Source organism: Bombus affinis, unplaced genomic scaffold, assembly GCF_024516045.1.
Source record: "Bombus affinis isolate iyBomAffi1 unplaced genomic scaffold, iyBomAffi1.2 ctg00000080.1, whole genome shotgun sequence".
Taxonomy (NCBI): Eukaryota; Metazoa; Arthropoda; class Insecta; order Hymenoptera; family Apidae; genus Bombus; species Bombus affinis.
The window spans coordinates 750,527-771,581 of NW_026108828.1; the positions used below are offsets into that span (position 1 = coordinate 750,527).

The 21,055-nt window shown below is 40.0% G+C and overlaps 1 protein-coding gene and 2 long non-coding RNA genes across 6 annotated transcripts in view; 1 reads left to right on the plus strand and 2 right to left on the minus strand.

Annotated features, from left to right (window-relative positions):
- The window catches only part of LOC126927218 (uncharacterized), a 36,439-nt gene that overhangs the window by 12,240 nt on the left and 3,144 nt on the right, over positions 1-21,055 (minus strand). The window lies entirely within an intron of this gene.
- Positions 1-21,055, plus strand: part of LOC126927261 (uncharacterized) — a 30,463-nt gene that overhangs the window by 7,522 nt on the left and 1,886 nt on the right. The window lies entirely within an intron of this gene.
- Positions 509-16,580, minus strand: LOC126927260 (uncharacterized). The gene is made up of 2 exons (XR_007715333.1): positions 16,508-16,580; positions 509-1,133 (listed from the first exon to the last, which is right to left on the minus strand). It is a non-coding gene; the product is annotated as an uncharacterized LOC126927260 (long non-coding RNA).

The following is a 21,055-nucleotide window of genomic DNA, read 5'->3' on the forward strand; positions in this document are numbered from 1 at the left end:
ATCTATGAGCGTAATATGGAAAGTAAAAAGATGTATAATAAAAATAGTTCACTTTCCAAGCTATCACTAACATTGTAACGAATTATTATACATATAACGGCTCACGAAAGTACTCGGACGCTTACAGAAACTTTCCATGAATATTTTGTTGAAGCTTTTCATGAATTTCAAGATGCATTAGGCTGTCTCAAAAGTTTCTTTCGTTTTGTTCTATTACTACAAAATAGATCATACATAAATCGATAGAATAATATAAAACAAAAAGTGTCGTGCATCTATTATTTCCTTATGAAACGAAAGAAACTTTTGAAACAAATGTAAATAGGAATTATAAGATGCTTATTGATTACCATCGGTATTTGGACAGTTAATTATGTATTGTATAAATAAGTCACAATATTTTTAGTAGGAGCATTTTTACCCCTAATCAATCACATGTTTAAAAATACTCTTTACATTGTACATTAGTTTTTTGCTATGTGTACGTCTGCAATAAGCATCTTCTAGCTTCCATATATATATTTCCAAATTAGTCTCAATTTTTACCGGTGTAATCATGATAGACACGTCTCGTTACATTGAAGTGAAGTGAAGAAAAACACTAACACACATAATATATATTCGCAAAAATCTTCTATCTAATATTTTCGTCAACTACTGTATACACATTTATTATATATTTGTGTGAGATTAAAATCGACAGATACGATAAAAGAATATTGTAGAGGTATAGCAATAAGAAAGTACAAGGAAAGTATAGCTCGTTAATTTGAATTACACCAGATTGTCAGTCATCTATTAGGTCGTGTTAATCTCTGAATAAATTCTTAAATAAATAAGTGTTAATAAAGATAAAGATAAAGAAGTGTTAATTAAACTAGAGACACTTAACATTTATTAGCATTTGTTCTTCCCCATTACTTCTTGAATAGGTCCTTTAGGGAAGAACAGAGAGACGGTTCGCTGGATTCCGTCTGATTCCGATTTTGATTCTTGATATTTGAAAACCAATTTGTCACTTTGCCTGACATTGGTTTGTTCGGAGATACCGAGGGCTTTCCGCTCGACCCGGAAGCCCCCGTATCGTTTCCCTTTTGCGCCGTTAACATCTTCTCAATTGCGCTACCAAATACCTACGGACAAAATTGTTCTTATAAATTTATGAATATTATGTATTTACGTATTTGAATGAAAATTTTTATGAAACGAGATTTCGCGTTAAAATACGTAATAGTAAATTATTATAAACAGTTAAAAGTATTTAACTGTTATTTAATATTCCTAATATTCAAAATAATATTTAACATTCCTATATTATTAATATAGATGAGAAGTCTCGATAAGATAGTTTACAATCATTAAGTACAGTATCGCAGATCCACCATCAGAGGTCAGTAATATTAAAATAAAATTCATGTTGGATTAAAAGTGTGGTTAAGTTGGGGCTAACCCCAAATTTGCAAATTTTGACCTAAGTCAAAAAGTGGCCATTTTTGCACCTCCTCGCGAACGAAAAATTCTTGTGCGACGTTTAAGAGAATTTATCAAAAAAAAAAAAAAACAAAGAATTATTAGCATTTATACGAAATGTGACATGGAAGTTGAAAAAGATGAGTGTAGAGATGAAAAAATTAAGCAGAGGTCAAACTTACGCGCTACACTTGATCTTCATTTTCTTTAAATTTTGATCCAGCTGATAAATCAGTAATTAAACCAAGGGAACTAAGTTTGAAATCAAGCGAATCTGAAATACTATCAGACTGTTGCTACGTGAGAACAATAGCCATCTTGTACTTCGTATTTGCTCGATTCCAAACTCTAATCGATATACCAGCAGAATTTACCAGCAAAATAATTATTCAGAGATTCTGTCGATAAAACAATTGAAGTTTAAAATCGAACGAATCCGAATTACTGCGAGATCGTTGGTGGCTATTGTTCTCGTAGCAACAAACTGATGGTACTTCAGATTCGTCTGATTTCAAACTACAATTGATTTATCAATAGAGTTGTCGAAGAATTATTTTGTCGATATCGGTGTAGAACAATAGCCAACAACGATCTCGCTGTACTTCATATTTCATCTATTACAAACGTCGATTCATTTACCAGCAGAGCATCTGAAGAATTATTTCACATGGATCATGTAGAAAAAAAAACGAACACGAAAATGGAACTGTAATAACACTTTTCATTCCTTGTTGAGAGCCGTTCTTAAACATTTTGCAGGAATTTTCCCTTCGCAAGAAGATCGAAAAATAACCACTTTTGACGCTCTGTTTTCATCCCATATGAATTTTATCTTTAATATTACCGATTGATAATAATGTCACTGCGATATTGTCCGCAATGATTGCAAATTATCTTCTCCACGTTTCACCTATATCGATAATACAGAATATCAAACAACAATTATTTAATTTCACGTTGTTGTTGACTTTATTAATTTTTACGATAAAGTGCATTCTCTGGAAGAGATTTTACGATTTACGATTTTCTTTTTCATTCCCCCTTTCACAGTTCGTTCGTGAGCGCCGAGGCGTGCAGACGTGCCCGGCAAAGTCCACAAAGTAGCAAGTACCATCCAGTTGCTGCTGAGTGCCGAGACGTGCAGACGTGTGTCCAGTGCCCTGTGAAGTTCACAAAACTCCACGTGACGCCCAGCTGACGAAAGCAAATCCAACTAACCTAGCCAGGGGTTAACAGCCTCTCGACTAGTTCTTTCACACTGAACTAACTAGCTCGATGATGGCTCTATCATTTCCAACAGGCTCCCCGGAGCAAAATTATAACACCGCCATGTTTCCTCCCCCGTGGCAAGAGGGCAACGCAACTATCCTGGTAAATGACCACCACACGAAAAAACGAAAGCTCGAACCGACCAAGACAAATGTAAACAAGATTCAAACCAAACCATCAGCCAGCCAAGTGACTACCTACAATAGATTCTCAATTCTGGAGTCCACGGAAGACTCCATGATTACAACCGAAGAGGTAAATAATCTCCATACTCAAAGAATTCCCCCTCCCCCACCGATATTCATTAACGACGTAATCGACATACAGTCAATGATTAAAACTATCGAAAAAGACATCAGCAAAGAAGACTACAAGCTAAAGATTAACAACAACCAAGTGAAAATACTGCCGTCCCACCCAGACGCCTATAGAAAGTTAACCAAGCTATTAAAAACGTTAAACGCCAAATTCCACACATACCAGCTCAAACAAGAAAGACCATTTCGAGTGGTGCTGCGCAATATCCATCACTCAGTCGATCTAGACGAACTAAAATGCGAACTGTCAAATCACGGCCACGAAGTAACTAACATCAGTAACATTAGGCATAGAATCACAAAAAACCCACTATCCTTATTTTTTATAGACCTAAAACAAAAAACAAACAATAAAGAAATCTACAATATCAATCGGCTGATGAACTCCATAGTTAAGTTCGAGCCACCTCTTGTAAAGAAAGAAATAATACAATGCAAGAGGTGTCAAAGGTACGGTCACACGCAGAAGTACTGCAATCACAACTTCCGGTGCGTAAAATGTGCAGGTAACCACCCCACTGACCAATGCACTAAATCCCCGGAAACCCCCGCCAAGTGTAACCACTGTCAAGGAGAGCATCCTGCGAACTACAAAGGATGCTCAGCCTACAAATCGCTACATAATATAAAGTATCCAAAACTGAGACCCAAGGACATAAACATACATGAACCTAAACCCCAAAAACTCACCACACCAACAGTATCCTATGCGCAGGCAACGCAAGGAAACGTGTACAACTCGAAAACACACAGTGTACACACAGAAAATAGAATTCCCACCCCACCAAGCACTGACAACTTTACCAGACTCGAAAAACTTATCGAGAAGCAAACTGAGCAAATTAACAACTTGCTGTCACTACTCACACGCTTCATGGACAAATTCATAAGCACAGAAGCAAAATAAAACCAATGCGAATAGCTCTGTGGAACGCCAACGGTCTAGCTCAGCACAAAGCCGAACTAGAACTATTCTTAAAACAACAGCAAATCGATGTGAAAACGAAAGATCCTTACCTCCCTCGCTCTTAGGTATGGGATGTCGTCCATAATGTCCAACCGAAGATAGTGCGTATTTCCTCTACCGCTCAGTGGTGCGGACATTCTGGACGCTGGGTCTCGACGATTTGGCAATATTCTCGTCACGCCTCCAAAAGGAAAACAGGCGACTGATTCGCGACGGCCAAATAAAGTCGGTAACACTGATTCCATCGTAACGACCGAATGTCCTGATCCTTCTCCGCCACGATCGCTCATTCGTCTCACCTGTCGACACAAACATCAAGATAGTTTCGATACGCGAGAACTGTCGTAGTGACGATCGAGCTTGGCGAAAGTCAAATTGACCAACTTCATCTTTGGACAATCTCATAATTTCGCAATTTCATCGTCCAAGTACACGATTGATTCTCACAAAACCTCTAGTTCCTTAGAGCTTAACGCCACGCTCATCTTTTCATTTTTATCGCATATTGTCTCACCACTTGCGATACTTGTAATTACTTTTCTCTACTTTTCAATTTTGGAGTTGGTCAATGTGATTTCCGAATGGCTCGATTGACTATGCGAGTCTTGGATAAAGATGACAATTAAACTATTCAGATTAGTCATGTTGCTTCGTCAAACGATTTGAATTCAAGCAATTCGAAACCATTTTGTCAATGTGAACCTATTATTTTACCAATGTGAATCTGTAATTTTGCTTGAAATATCCTTCCAAGTTTATATGATGATTCAGATTGGTCAAGTTACCTGAATCAAGCAACTATTTTCAAGTTACTTGAAACTATTTTGTTAACGTGTACAGTTGCTTGAATCAAGCAACTATTTTCAAGTAAGTTAGAATCATTTTGCCAATGTGAACCTGTAATTTTGCTTGAAATATCCTTCCAAGTTTTTATGATGTTTCAGATTGCTCAAGTTACCTGAATCAAGCAACTATTTTCAAGTAAGTTAAAATCATTTTGCCAATGTGAACCTGTAATTTTGCCTGAAATATCCTTCCAAGTTTTTATGATGATTCAGATTGGTCAAGTTACCTCAATCAAGCAACTATTTTCAAGTAACTTGAAACTATTTTATTAATGTGTGCAGTTGAGTGAAGCAAGTATTTTCAAATAACTCGAAGCTATTTTGTTAACGCGTACAGTTGCTTGAATCAGGCAACTATTTTCAAGTAAGTTGGAATTATTTTGTTAACGCGCACAGTTGCTTGAATCAAGCAACTATTTTTAAGTAACTCGAAACTATTTTGTCAGTGTGAAACTATATAGACACTAGTTAATTCCCATACATAATGTTAATTCCCATGTATAATGTATAATGTATAAACAGAGCTATTTTTTCAGATCAGAAAGTACGATCAATCTTTTTCTTTAAATATATTATGCAAACGTTGAACAACGTTATATTTTGTTAAGCTAACAGGATACACTAAAAATACATTATCACATACATTATCCAGTTCGTTCGTGAGTGCCGAGGCGTGCAGACGTGTGTCCAGTGCCCGGCAATGTTCACAAAGCAGCACGTGACCATCCAGTTGCTGCTGAGTGCCGAGATGTGCAGACGTGTGTCCAGTGCCCTGTGAAGTTCACAAAACTCCACGTGACGCCCATCTGTCGAAAGCGAATCCAACTAACCTAGCCAGGGGTTAACAGCCTCTCGACTAGTTCTTTCACACTGAACTAACTAGCTCGATGATGGCTCTATCATTCCCAACAGGCTCCCCGGAGCTAAATTATAACACCGCCATTTTTCCTCCCCCGTGGCAAGAGGGCAACACATCTATCCTGGTAAACGACCATCACACGAAAAAACGAAAGCTCGAACCAACCAAGACAAATGTAAACGAGAGTCAAACTAAACCATCAGCCAGCCAGGTGACCACCTACAATAGATTTTCAATACTGGAGTCCACGGAAGACTCCATGATTACAACCGAAAAGGTAAATAATCTCTGTTACGTCGCGTGAAAAGGTCCGCGCGACGTACTTTAATGTCTGACCGTCCAGACCCAAACGTCATTAGAGAACCCTCAATAAAACTAAGGCCCACCATAAACCGATTCTCATTAGCTTGCAGAAACCTTGAATCCTGCAAGCATTTTCGGTTTATAGCGGGTACTTAAAAGGTCCTTAGGTTTATTGAACGTTCTTAAATATTACGGAGTAAGCTGGTAGTTATGACGGGAAAAATTGTTAATTATATGACAGGGAAAATCAGGCATTTAGAGATTAGAAACATCTGGGTTTTCCCACGAGTCATGCCGTTAGGATACTTCCATATCCCAACTTCAACCGTTAACGTCTTAGCTAATGGTAACGGGGATCTGTGTCCTCACATTCATAACGGAAATCGTTCGAGTCAGTCGTCAGTGCAAGCCACCCAAGTCAAACAGTCGGAGTCAAGCAGTCGACGTCTCTTCATTCAGTCTTTCGGTTGATCCTGTTGATTCGATTCAGTCAAGGTTGGATCTGATCAATCGCCACATCTACTACGACCCACGAGCCTTCCTCTCTCAGATTGGCAGTCAGAATCTGAGCAAGATCCAGGCAATCTTCAGACTCAACGACGTTACTATTGTGTGTGATTAAACGAAGCTGTTGGAGAAAAATATAATCATAACCCTACCAATCACGGAGTTATATTAATTCAACCACCCCTATTATCTTAACGGAAATCAGGGGATCGATCTACTCGCGGCGTCGATCATTAGGATCGTAACGGGAATTTACGACTCCCGTTGACGTGTTTCCTCGCGATTAAGTCTCCCCGCGATAGCTCGAAAATACAATCTCCATACTCAAAGAATTCCCCCTCCCCCACCGATATTCATTAACGACGTAATCGACATACAGTCAATGATTAAGACTATCGAAAAAGACATCAGCAAAGAGGACTACAAGTTAAAGATTAACAACAACCACGTGAAAATACTGCCGACCCACCCAGACGCCTATAGAAAGTTAACCAAGCTATTAAAAACGTTAAACGCTAAATTCCACACATACCAGCTCAAACAAGAAAGACCATTTCGAGTGGTGCTACGCAACATCCACCACTCAGCCGATCTAGACGAACTAAAGTGCGAACTGTTAAATCACGGCCACGAAGTAACTAACATCAGCAACATTAGGCATAGAATCACAAAAAACCCACTATCCTTATTTTTTATAGACTTAAAACAAAAAACAAACAACAAAGAAATCTACAACATCAATCGGCTGATGAACTCCATAGTTAAGTTCGAGCCACCTCTTGTAAAGAAAGAAATAATACAATGCAAAAGGTGTCAAAGGTACGGCCACACGCAGAAATACTGCAATCATAACTTCCGGTGCGTAAAATGTGCAGGTAATCACCCCACTGACCAATGCACTAAATTCCCGGAAACCCCCGCCAAATGTATCCACTGTCAAGGAGAGCATCCTGCGAACTACAAAGGATGCTCAGCCTACAAAACACTACATAATATAAAGTATCCAAAACTGAGACCCAAGGACATAACCATACAAGAACCTAAACCCCAAAAACTCACCACACCAACAGTATCCTATGCGCAGGCAACGCAAGGAAACGTAAACAACTCGAAAACACACAGTGTACACACAGAAAATAGAATTCCCACCCCACAAAGCACAGACAACTTTACCAGACTCGAAAAACTTATCGAGAAGCAAACTGAGCAAATTAACAACTTGCTGTCACTACTCACACTCTTCATGGACAAATTCATACGCACAGAAGCAAAATAAAACCAATGCGAATAGCTTTGTGGAACGCCAACGGTCTAGCTCAGCACAAATCTGAACAAGAACTATTCTTAAAACAACAGCAAATCGATGTGATGCTCATATACGAAACCCACTTCACCGACAAAAACTACCTCAAAATACACGTCTACAACTTCTACCACACCCAACACCCCAGCGGAAAGGCCCACGGCGGCACCGGAATCATAATCAAATCAAACATCAAGCACTACGAACTTCAACCATTCCAGAAAGACTACCTCCAAGCAACAAACGTAGCAATAGAAGACTGTCATGGTACAATCACCACTTCAGCTGTATACTGCCCTCCCAGACACTCCATCGCCAAAGAAGACTTTGACCACTTCCTGGACACCCTGGGCAACAGATACATAGCCGGAGGAGACTACAACGCTAAACACACCCAATGGGGTAGCAGACTGGTTACAGTAAGAGGCAAAAACCTCCTCAACAGCATAACAACCAACAACCTCAACTACCTTACCACATACGAACCCACACACTGGCCCACCGACACAAACAAAATACCCGATCTCCTTGATTTCTTCATAACTAAAAATATCTCGTCAAGACACGTCCAAATCAATTCCTCGGCTGATCTCTCCTCTGATCATTCCCCCGTGATAGTAACAGTCAGTTCAACTATCATCGAGAATACACCTAATGGCTCCATTCATAACCAACACACCAACTGGCAGCTCCTTAGAGTAGTCTTTACCCGCACAACTTCAGCCTCAACCTCACTAAAAACCAATGAAGAAATCGAAGCAGCCACGGAATACCTAAACACGAGCATAATAAACGCTATCCGCTTCTCCACACCGGCAATAACGTCCATCAGCAATCACGAATACCCCCAGTACATATTAAAAAAAATAGCAGAAAAACGTAGACTAAGAAGGATATGGCAGACCCATAGAACACCGGAGGACAAACGCAAACTAAACAACGCAACTAGAAAACTATCCAAAACCATAAAGAACTACAATAATGACCGTTTTCACAAATATCTCGCCAGCCTGTCCCCCACAGCCGACTCAAACTACTCACTATGGAAAGCCTCCAGGAAACTCACGCGCCCCCCACAAATAATACCTCCAATCCGCCGCCCGCAGGATGGATGGGCGCGTAGCCCTATAGAAAAAGCCAACCTATTTGCCAAACACTTTACTGAAGTATTCCAACCCCATTCCTCCATAGCTGCAGCGGACGTCACCGAATACCTGCACACTCCCTTCCAAATGTCCCCTCCTATTCAACCCTTCATTTCTGCAGAGATCATAGAAGCAATCAGTCGCCTAAACCCCAAGAAAGCAGCAGGTCACGACCTAATAGGAAATAAAGCAATCAAGGAACTCCCCATAAAAGGGATCGCACTCATCGCATCAATCTTTAACGCCATCCTCCGCCTTGAACACTTTCCTAAGGCGTGGAAAATCTCACTAATCACCCTCATCCCCAAACCCTGTAAACCAATATATGAAGCCAGCTCCTATCGCCCAATCAGTCTCTTACCTACCCTGTCTAAACTATTCGAGAGGATGCTCACGAATCGTCTCCTTCCACTCCTAGAAGAATTGAAAACTCTCCCAGATCACCAATTCGGCTTCCGAAAACAACACTCAACAGTAGAGCAAACCCACCGCATAACCCACATGATCAGCCAAACCCTTGAAAAGAAAAAATACTGCTCAGCCGTATTCCTAGACATCCAACAGGCATTCGATAAAGTATGGCATGAAGGGCTACTCTACAAGCTTAAAAAAATCCTACCCCACCCATACTACTCCATCTTAAAATCCTACCTTACCAACAGACAATTCATAGTTAAATGTCTAGGCGCCACTTCCGCAACATTTCCAATAGAATCCGGCATACCGCAAGGTAGTGTCCTCGGACCCCTACTATTCTCCATCTACACTGCCGACTTACCCATATCAAACGAGGTAACAATAGCAACATTTGCCGACGACACAGCACTATTATCTACTCACGCAGACCCGGCAATTGCCTCATCCACTCTCCAGCGAAGTCTCGACTCCATGGAAAAGTGGTTCCAAAAATGGGGTTTTAAAATAAACGAAAAAAAATCCTCCCATGTAACCTTCACGCTCCGAAAACAAACCTGCCCCCAGGTCACCATTAACAACACAATAATCCCAAGCAAGGACTCCGTAAGATACCTGGGCATGACCCTGGACAGGAGACTAACTTGGAAAAAACATATCTCGGAAGAAACAAAGCAACTAAAGGAAAAACTAAGAAAATTCTATTGGCTCACGGGCCGACGCTCCAAACTAAACATACAGAACAAAATAACCCTCTACAAGGCCGTAATAAAACCTGTCTGGACCTACGGAATCCAACTATGGGGAACACAAGTAACTCCAACATTGAAATACTCCAACGCTTCCAATCGAAAACGCTAAGATCCCTATTAAATGCACCCTGATATGTTACCAACGAAACAATCCACCGCGACCTCAAGATATCTACAGTCAAAGATGAAATACACAAGTCCAGAAGCAGATATAACACAAGAGTCAACAACCACCACAACCCACTAGTCACCCAACTACTGGACACGACGGACCAGATCCGCAGACTAAAAAGAAAATACCCACTAGATTAAATCCTTAGTCCTACTAGAACCAACAATATAAAGCTATTATAATCCATGTCATTGTATCACGCCAAATTAAGTTACTGAAAATTCTCAACGAGAATTGATTGTAAATATTCTAATAAATAAATAAATAAATAAAAAAAACTGAATTAGAGAAAACACAGATTAAACTCATGCTAATATATTTTAACGACACATACAAGGAAGTCACTTATGCGCCCAACCCCATCTTAAAACTAGACGAAAGCGAAATACTACAAGCAATAAAGGAAAACCATAACGACACCGTAGGACATTTAGGGATACAGAAAACGTATCAACGGATTAAGGATAAGTTCAAAATCCCCGGCCTTTTTGAAAGAGTAGAAAACTTCGTGAAGACATGCGACACATGTCAAAAGGAGAAACTAACACGTATCAGACCCAAAGAGTCCCCACAGATCTCAGACACACCACTTCACCCTAACGACAAAATCGCTATGGACATCATAGGACCGATGACGAAAACCAAACGCGGAAATCAATATATACTTTCAATTCACGACGAACTTACGAAATATCTAATCCTTGTTCCCCTTAAAACGCAACGAACTGAATCTATAATTAACGCGCTCATTGAGCACTATATTTACATATTTTCGGCACCAAAGACGATTCTGACAGACCAAGGACAAAATTTTGTTAGCGATTTAATGACGAAATTTGAAGAGGCCTTTAAAATCAAACACGTCAAAACAACTTCATTTCACCCACAGAGTAACGGATTCCTCGAAAGAACACATGCCTCGGTTAAAGATTTAATTCGTACTGCGTTACACGGCATTGACAAAGAATGGGACGAAGTACTTAATTTCATTTGTTTAGGATACAACACTGCAAAACATGAAGGAACAGGATTCTCCCCCTTCGAATTGACTTTTGGGCGAAAAGCGAACTTACCTTCCGCAATATCCAAATTCCCCGCATTTACCTATGACGATATGTACTCACTTTGGCAAAAACAGTTAAATAAATATTGGGAAACAGCTCACAAAACACTTATTCAAAATAAGCAACGCTACAAGCGAGACCAAGAAAAAAAGATTGTTAAAACTCAGACCGTGTTTAGGAAAGGAGACTTTGTTTTAATTCACAATGACCATAAAAGAGATAAGTTGGACATTGAATGGTTAGGACCCTATAGAATCAATGATGTGAAAACTCCTTACTACATTATATCTATCGACAATATTAAGAAAAAGATACATGGTAACCGATTGAAAACGTACTTTTTCCAGGATAATGCTGACCCTGGCACTAGTAACAATACCCTTGGTTAGTTGTCTTAAATTCACAGGATAGGAATTACGATTTATAAACAAATCCAACCAATTCTACTACGATCTTAGAGGACCAAGATCAATCTAAACTGGGGGGTATGTCACGACCGGCATACTTCAAATCCGATGGACCGATGATGGAGATAGAGATGTGGCGGCCTTGGCGACAATGTATATCGCCGAAGTGCCTAATGAGTCATCTGTATCCTAACGGTCCTTCCACCGAATGTCCTAGAAGTGTGACAACGGTCACGTACGCCTGCAGGGTAGTGGGGATATTGAGGGATGACAAACAAAGAAGAAACAGATGTTACCGAAAGTCAAATTGTAAGAGTTTCAGTCTTGGAAAGTCACGGCTGGAGCTCAGAACAAAATCGCAGTCAGTGTAAATTCAGAAATAAATTCTCTTGTTTTTTTGTTATCTTAATTTTTTCTTTTCGTACGAGCCTCCTGCTTTTTATTTTACGTGACAATGTTAACGAAACAACGCCATTAAGACACGTATGGTCTCGCCCTTGTAACGCCACTGTGGCTGAGAAACTATATTACTATATTACGAAACTATATTACGCGTGATATAAAACGTATTATAGCTATTGAAGTGGTCACCACTTCTAGGAAAACTCCACATCTGGTCTTTTTAGCTTCCTCAAGCGCTGAAGCCATCGACAGCACATAGACAAAAGAATAGCAGGGAGGCAGACCATAAACTGTAGACAGGCGACGTTGGCTTCGGGGTTTTTCAGTCATAAAGTAACACTGCTAGCGTGCGGATCTGGACCAGCTCAAATTGTATTCCTGTATTTCATTATCAAGTCAAATATATACTTTGACCAGCTAAACATATACTGTGAAGATGCGTTGGCATCTGGCAATCATCTTACCCGAAGGACAAAGTCTGCGTGTGGCGAGCCACGTGGCAGAAACCATTGAAACGTTTACCGTCGTGCCCCGTCCCAAGTATTTCTTTTAAGAAGAGCTATAGAATTAATTCATGCCTTTGTTAGACAAAACGTTCATCCCTTTGACCGCGGCTACGTTCGGCGACTGATTGTCGTCTCGAGCCCGAGCTCACTATCATAAATCTCAAATAAATACAGTCGGATCGAATGACAACAGTTTCTTAATACGGCTATGGTGAAATCTAAATTTCAATACTAGGGGTCTTCCCAACGGCGAAATCGGAGGCTCTGTGGTTCTACGACCAACGACGAAGAGGAACACCGCCTGTGGAGCTGTCGACGATCGTCATCGACGGAGAAGAGGTCCCTGTGGGACACCGGATGAAGTATTTAGGCCTGATCGTCGACAGTCGATGGACATTCGAGCCACATTTCAAGCACTTAGCCCCGAGGGTAACGGCCGCAGCTAACGCCCTATGCGGCCTATTACCTAACATCGGCGGGGCAGGACTGGGAGTCCGCAGGCTCTACGAGGGAGTGATCCGGTCACGAGTCCTTTACGGAGCACCTGTCTGGGCCGAAGATCTGGCGGCAAGTCGGCGCAATCTGACTCTGGTGAGAAGACTCCACAGGACGATCGCCATCCGGGCAGCCAGGGGATACAGGACGATGTCCTACGCGACAGCGACCGTGCTGGCCGCGTCCCCTCCATTTGAGCTACAGGCTCTCGCCCTTCGTCGGGTGTACGAACATCGGAGAGCCTCGACCTTGGACCGACGTGCTACGCCGATGGCACCAACCACGGACGTTCGGGAGGAAGCAAGGCTAGAAGCATGGGAGCGGTGGCGCTCGCAGCTTTTGGAAGAGGATGCGGTACGCCCTCATCGAGCAGTCCGCGCCGTCCTACCCAACTGGGACAAGTGGAGAGATAAAGGCGGGGTCCCGCTGACATTCAGAACGACTCAGGTGCTCACCGGCCACGGGGTGTTCGGTGAGTACCTGCTCAAGATCCGGCGAGAGGTGACGTCCATCTGTCACCACTGCGGGGAGGAGGAGGACACGGCGCAACACACGCTGGAGGTTTGTCCGGCGTGGGAGGTACCACGACGCGTCCTACGACTCGAGATCGGCGAGAGATTGGCCCCCGACACGCTCATCGAAGCCATACTCAAGGGACCCCAGGAGTACATAGCCGTCCGCACCTTTTGCGAGCAAGTTATGCTCGTGAAGGAGCGAGCGGAGAGAGAGAGGGAGAAAGCTCAGCATCCCAGCAGAGCGCGACATCAAGGAGTCTCCGCGCGTCACGGAGCGGCGGCACCCCCGCCGTAAGCGCGCCCAAGGAGTCATCGAGGAAGTAACAAGACCCAAGGATAAGGGCGCTAGGGGGCGTGGTCCCCCCCTGGCGGCCCCGATCTTCTGTCTAATAAGGAGGTCTCCCGCCCAGCAGGGAGATAGACGACGAGGAGCGCTTGGTAGTATTCGCAAGAGACCCCGAGCCCTCCTCGAACAGCCGTCTGGAAGACCACCGTGGAGTTTTAGTCGGTAAGAGTCCGACACTACCCAGCTGCGTGCAGCTGGATGTCCATGAGGATTTCTCCACGATAAAAAAAAAAAAAAAAAAAAAAAAAAAAAAAAAAAAAGGGGTCTTCCCAAAGTTCCAAAGGGAAGGTTCCGGTGTTCTGTCATCTCCGACATATATATATTATTATAATGACTTATTTTAATAATGACTTAATTTGTATAGTAAAAACAGCTAAAATCTCATGTAAGATTGTTGGGATGTTACATGATATTTCTGTTGCATCATTGATTATCGTTATACTTTGAAAAATAATTAAGGAAGCGAACAATGCGTGGACGATTATGGCAGTTTTATTAATAAACGAACGTTTAATAGAGAATATGGATTTACTGGATAAATAAATGTTTCATTAAATGTAACTGTTACGCGCAGAATAATATGTTGTTACATGTATGAACTAAAGTTGATGTAATACTCATATTATATTTATGGTTTCAAAGAATTAATAAAATCTGCTGAGATTCAAACGTATGCTCTCCCTTTTATTCTATGAGAATTAAACATTTAGAAGATTTTATGAAAATGCACTAAACAATCAGAAGCATCTGTTTCTCCTTTTCTTTTTCTTTTTTTTTTTTTTTTTTTTTTTTAATATGTTGATTGCCACGCGATTTTTATACTTATTTTGACTTGGATAGATAGATTAAAGCGTACCATACCAAGACATTTCATTCTTGCAAAATATTCTAGTCTATTTGCGTACGTGCTCATAATCTTGGCTGATAACCGCCATTCGCTATATACATCGTTGCTATCGACGTCAAAGGATTAACACAGTCAAATACATAATCCATACAATCCGATTTGATTGATTTTAGATCTTGCATCAAACAGATCTCTATATAAACAGATAATTTCTGATTCTAAACATTTGTATTACGTTCATCTAATTATTAGGATATTAGATATATTATAAAGGAAGATATTATGTATTAAATAATCTGCCTCTTCTTCCGCTTTGAAATCCTCTACAAACGCCATTTATAGTCGTTCAACTTTTCAGCTCACGGAAAAAAACATTACGCGTATTCCTAGCAATCGCCCAAAGACTCGAACGTGTGCTTCGATAAAGCTCGCTTAACTTTCATCGACACATCGATAACTTTGCGTTCCAAGATGTTATTACGCCCTAGAATCCCTAACATAATTTTAGAACCAGAATTTCTGTGCAAAACAATTCCATCGCTTTGTCACGCTTAACGGCTCAATCATCGAAACATGTATCATAACGCACGAATTATGATAAAAAAGAAACTGTCTTTCGAATAAAAGCAATCCGTTTGCCAGGTGCGCTTAAGGATGTACAGGACGTCGACGGAGCAAGTGTACGAAATACAGCCGCTGGAGGGTAACAGTTCCGCTCAACGTTACACTCAACAGCCGAAACAACGATTCTCTGAAATGCCTACTCCGTCGGTTTTGCCGACGTCTTCTCTCCGAAAGCGCGTCTCGGAACTGCCAAGAGCCGCGAGTGCATCCGTTTCCGGTGCTGCGGGCATTGCCTGCTCTAATACGGATCTGATATCGATCCTAAGCTCGTTAGCGTCTTCCGCGACGGAAATCAACCGATGCGGCGAGGAAGCGCCGAGTTCGCGGGACGGTAGCAAATCAAACTGGCCCGGAAAAACGACCGAACAGAAAGGAAGTCGATCGAAGAGCTTCCGTTCCAACAGCTTCGACGTGTCGACATTGCACGGAGCTAAAAGTAAGCTTAGCGGATCCTCGAAAGCCGCTATTTCGACCTTTATGGCACCGTCGAATTGGTTCACGAAGAGACACCAACCGATGTCGAAGAAGCCGGAAGATTTAGTAACGGCCAGTTTAAGTCTCAAGTTCGATAAATCGAAAGTAGTGAAGGCGGTGAAGGAAACGTTGGGTAAAAAGTCCCCTAATAGCGAGGTCAAACACAAAGTCGTATGGGACAACACTAGTGGAACCAAAGTGGACGCTCAGCTAAGTTGTATTTCTCGTTACGATATCGTTTCTTGTTTAAGAGCCATCGTAGGTGAAAGAAGGAATGCAAGAACGCACATAATACGCAAAAATCAATGGCAGATTCAAAGTACAGTACGCGTTGTGATATTCGGTAAAGATAATAAGTTCTCCTATGGAGATTTCATTTTTCAAATTATTCTCGTACAAGTACGTATTTGCATAAATAAATAACACACGGTCTCTGCGTAAATACCCAGGCCACTTATAAATATTTCAGTTTGCCAACGATATCTCAACATGTGGGACACTCACATGTGTGCTACTTCGTGAGCGATGATAAAGGCGCTGGTCAAGCCTTCGTCTCGAATTAACGCGCACGATCTCGAAGGACCTCCTATATCTAATCGCGTCAACCATACAGCAACATCGTGATTTACGTCCTTCGAGGACAGCATCTTTCTGTTCCATTTGTTCACGTTCTCGAGAGATCGTCTGGCATCGCCACGGCGGACCTACGACGATTTATTAATATTTTCTTAATAAAAGCTAGCAAATATTACGAATATATTATATTTATTATTACATCATGCATTATATACTATATATAAATATTCATCAATGATAATAAATATACGTGCAAGTAATCGTGTTGTTGATTGTAATCAAATGTAACTTGTAACGCTATTAGTATTTTAATCTTCCTGAAAAATGTTGAAATGTTGATTCGACAGCAGAGAAGAATAGCAGAAATAGAAAAGTAAAAGGAATCGCAAGTGTCGTATATTAATGATATTATCATAGGTCTATAACATTAAATTAAGATTCTTAAGAGATGAAAAAGGTTTAATAGTCGATTATACAGATATTTCGGATACACGATAAATGCGAGGTTTGTCAATGGTCCGTGAAAATTGTTTGTTTGGAAATTTGTTTCCAAGGGATCGTTCACGGTTGTCCAATTTAACAAAATGGAACTCGTTGCATTTTATCGATCTAAAACGTCATGCGCAGATATTTTGACCTATATAATTTATATACCATACACTGTACAGATAAGTAGAAAATAAAATAATTGACACTCGCATATGCGTATCTCAGATAGTTACTACTTTAGTTAAATGATTTAATTTAATGGAAATCGCTTACCATAACGTCTCGTTTTCCCGCGTATAAAATCATTCGTACGATCACTAGAATCATGTTGGATTCGAGCGATGGGTCCATGTAAATTGCACTGACCTAGGATTAAAATACGTACGAAAATGTAACAGGCGTTAAAACAGTATTACAGCCTTACAAATAAATTATTATTGAAAACTCTCGTAAATACATCGTATCTTATATAATTTTCCTAAAAAATTAATTTTATTCGTTATATTTATCTTAGGAAATGTACGTTATTAATCTCAACAGCATTGGAAAACCAATTACCGAATGGCTGAAATTAATCGATTACAAAATTCCATTACGGATAAATTATTCGCTGAACTTTTTAAAAGATACGTGTAAGCTTTGAACAGTGTAAACAGAAAATACAGAGCTTCCATCCGAATATACGATCGAGATGTTTGAAAGCAAATAGCGTACCTTGAAAATACAGAGATACGCATAACTCTGCCCTATGTTTCCCGGTTGCTTGCGTACATATGTAGTTGGAGGTATTCTATATCTAAGTATAATAACAGAATTTCGTTTGGTATTACTTACGATGTTTAAAAGAGCCAAGATATATTGCTGTACTCGAATTCCATGAAAACGGAGTAATCAGCAGCTATTCCAAGCTCTAGCCATCGTGGCGACGAATCCTTAGCAGCTGGTCTTTTCTCTATGAAATGACTTATCTTAGAAATCGACTTATCTTCCACGAAATTAGAAAGTCTACTCGACTCGACTTGATAGCTTAAACGCATGATTATTAAAAGCATAAATTAATATCTACGAGCAAGTATTCGTGAAATAATTATTATGATATAAATAATTATTTCAAAAGTATAATTTCAAAAATATCAATTCGGTATCACCGTGAATTTCATCCTGCAAATTTCTTTAAAATTCTTGACAAATTTTGGTAAACGTATTCCTCCAGCAAATTTGTCTATTTTTCTATTTTTTACATTAAATTAGGCAAGATAGATAAAGATTCGTGCAATGGACAATATACATATGTGTAATAGACAGGGAATAATAAAATAAATTAAAAACAGCGAAATATAGATGCACGTGTAGAAGATGAAGCGAGAGTGGAACGCAATAGGGAGAATAATTGTAAACCGAGTTCCTTTTAAGGCTGAAGATAAGCTATTCTTATATTACATGCTGTTATTATTACTTTTGTACACGATAGATTGGAATATCAGTACAATTTCTTTCTTTCAGTAATATTCGATGATTCGTTAATTTATTAACCGCTATATTGTACGTGGTAAGTAGAAAAGCAACGATTGTACAAGAATGGCATTTGGAAAAATATTTGACTTACTTGATAATCTGTTCCTTTGCAATTTAGGACCAGAGAAGTATCCAATTTCCTCGGGATTTGTTATTTTATATAGGTTGGGGTTGATAATCAATCTCGGATCCACTCGGATTGGTTATCACACCTTTTATTTTCTCTCTTATACAAAACACCAAATCACACAGCAAACATCTAAACTCTCCCAATGCGTCTTAGCAAATAAGGCGTGGTCGACTCCTATGACAAAAGAGCGTCGTTAGGAGTCGTACCAACATAACCCTAGTAACCTTTTAGTAACTAGCGGTCATACCAACTGAGCATTTCTCAACAGGATTTACGTCGATCGATAATTTTTCCACTATTGTATCGTTGTATTCTGTGGAGACATCGTCTTTTTCATCGTACAGAATCAATTTCTCAGCTTCTGGGTATTCCACGTCGAAGACGTCACCGGAAAGATTATAAAATCCCTGAACATCGTGGCTTAAGGAATCGCGTTTGCTTCGTTTCGACTTTCTCTTACTTTCTTCAACTTCGAATTTATTCGATTTCCCTGTAACCGAATTATCAACGTTTTACCACGTTTGCCTGTCTTATCTTCGCTATTCTCGTTACGGATAAAATGAAAAAATAGTTGCAAAATTTCTGAAATTGTAAATACGACCAGACTGGAACGTATCAACGACATATACGGTGTCACAAAATTGTGACAAGTCAATATTCCAGTTGTTAGTTTGTTGAATTTACGCCACCGCTGATTAAACGTATCACGCTTTAATAGAAAATTCAATTTCCCAGCGGGGAAAATGGAATTTTGCGCTAATTAAAGTATTGCGCTTTTGTACAAAATTCCATTGTTTTCTGTTGCCCGCGAAAATGCAATTTTACGACGGACATTTCAGACAAATTTCCATCAGACGGCTTTCCATCCGTAAAAAAGAATGCTATCTATAAAAGTGTCAATGGAAATTGATCAAAGTAACGTCAAACAAACCCGTTTAAACAGCGAGGTAAATAGACCAATTGCTTTTAACAAAACCTGTATCGTTGCTCTTAACCGTTTCACTTTTAAATATCAATCGGCGCTGTTCCTCATTAAAATTTCGATTCAAATCGAACGAGAAATACAGCGTAACACTTGGAATTTTCTATCGTTTCTCAACCATACTTCGAACATTTACGTCGCATTCTTCGATTCATAGGATCGCGATGTTGGATTCTTCGATTTCGATACAAAAACGTTTCACAGCTTTCGACGCGGGCAATTTAATTAAGAGAACAAATAATTTGTTTATAAACTGCCAATTACGTGCCTTGAATTTCCGATATATGCAATAAATTTCATTGCTACTTGACCTAAGTGGGTCATAAAGTTGCAACCGTGTAAACCGTGCCACGTAATTTTATTGCATTCAATTTTCCACGTTTCCAACAATTTATCAAATTAGAATTTATCCGCGCATCGTACGAAATTTTTCATAAAAATTGATTAATAATAGTAGATATATAGCTCCTCGTATTCGTAAAACAGATTTTTAATCTGTAAACAACGAGTCGTGGTAATTACGATACGATCGATTTTCAACTTAGCAAAATTTGTTTCCATTTAACATTCACATCCAGATTGTATTTCCTTTGTAATAAATTAATTATATAATTAAATAAATTTATTATTCGAACCGATATTCAGATACAGTTCGAGTATACTTGATAAATTTTCAGACTCGATTCTCCAAGTCGAAAATGAGAACGTTTTATCCTATACTTTTTCTTCATTTTTCCACAAGGATTCGCGTTGTTCTCGCTTTCAGACGTTGTTCCGTTGCATCCTGTATATACGGGGTGTGCCAAATTTAAACCGTCAAATTGTAAGTAGTTGATTTACAGACAAGAAGAAGAAGAAGGAAGAACTTTATATAATGTTCGTCAACGGACGTTTCTTTACAGAATTACAAACGAGTATCGTTCGTACGAAACAGGTAACGACGCGTTTTCCATCGCAGCGTGCAAAAGTTCGCTGTATTATCGTGTCAGCGCAGTTGCATGCTTTTCATCATGCGACCAGAAGCCCGTGTCGTTAATAGCTACAATAATGATACAATGAAAAATTATTATCTGGTATGTTTGATTGGTCGTTGGAGAACGTTGTCCGCGTGCTCGGATAGAAGCCTGACATCGATCAACGATGGGAGTAATACGATCTCGTACACACAGTTGCTAACAATTCGATCGAGTTGCAAAAACCGCGTGTTTTTACTCGTTGCGCTAGTTGTTCACGCGAACTCGCATCTCCAGAATAAACCTTCCGTTTTACAGTTGCGAAACCATAAATACAGAAAAGAAAGCGCAGTTCTTGAAACTCTGACGAAACGCTGATAATACGGTCAATTGTCGCGTGCCGTGGA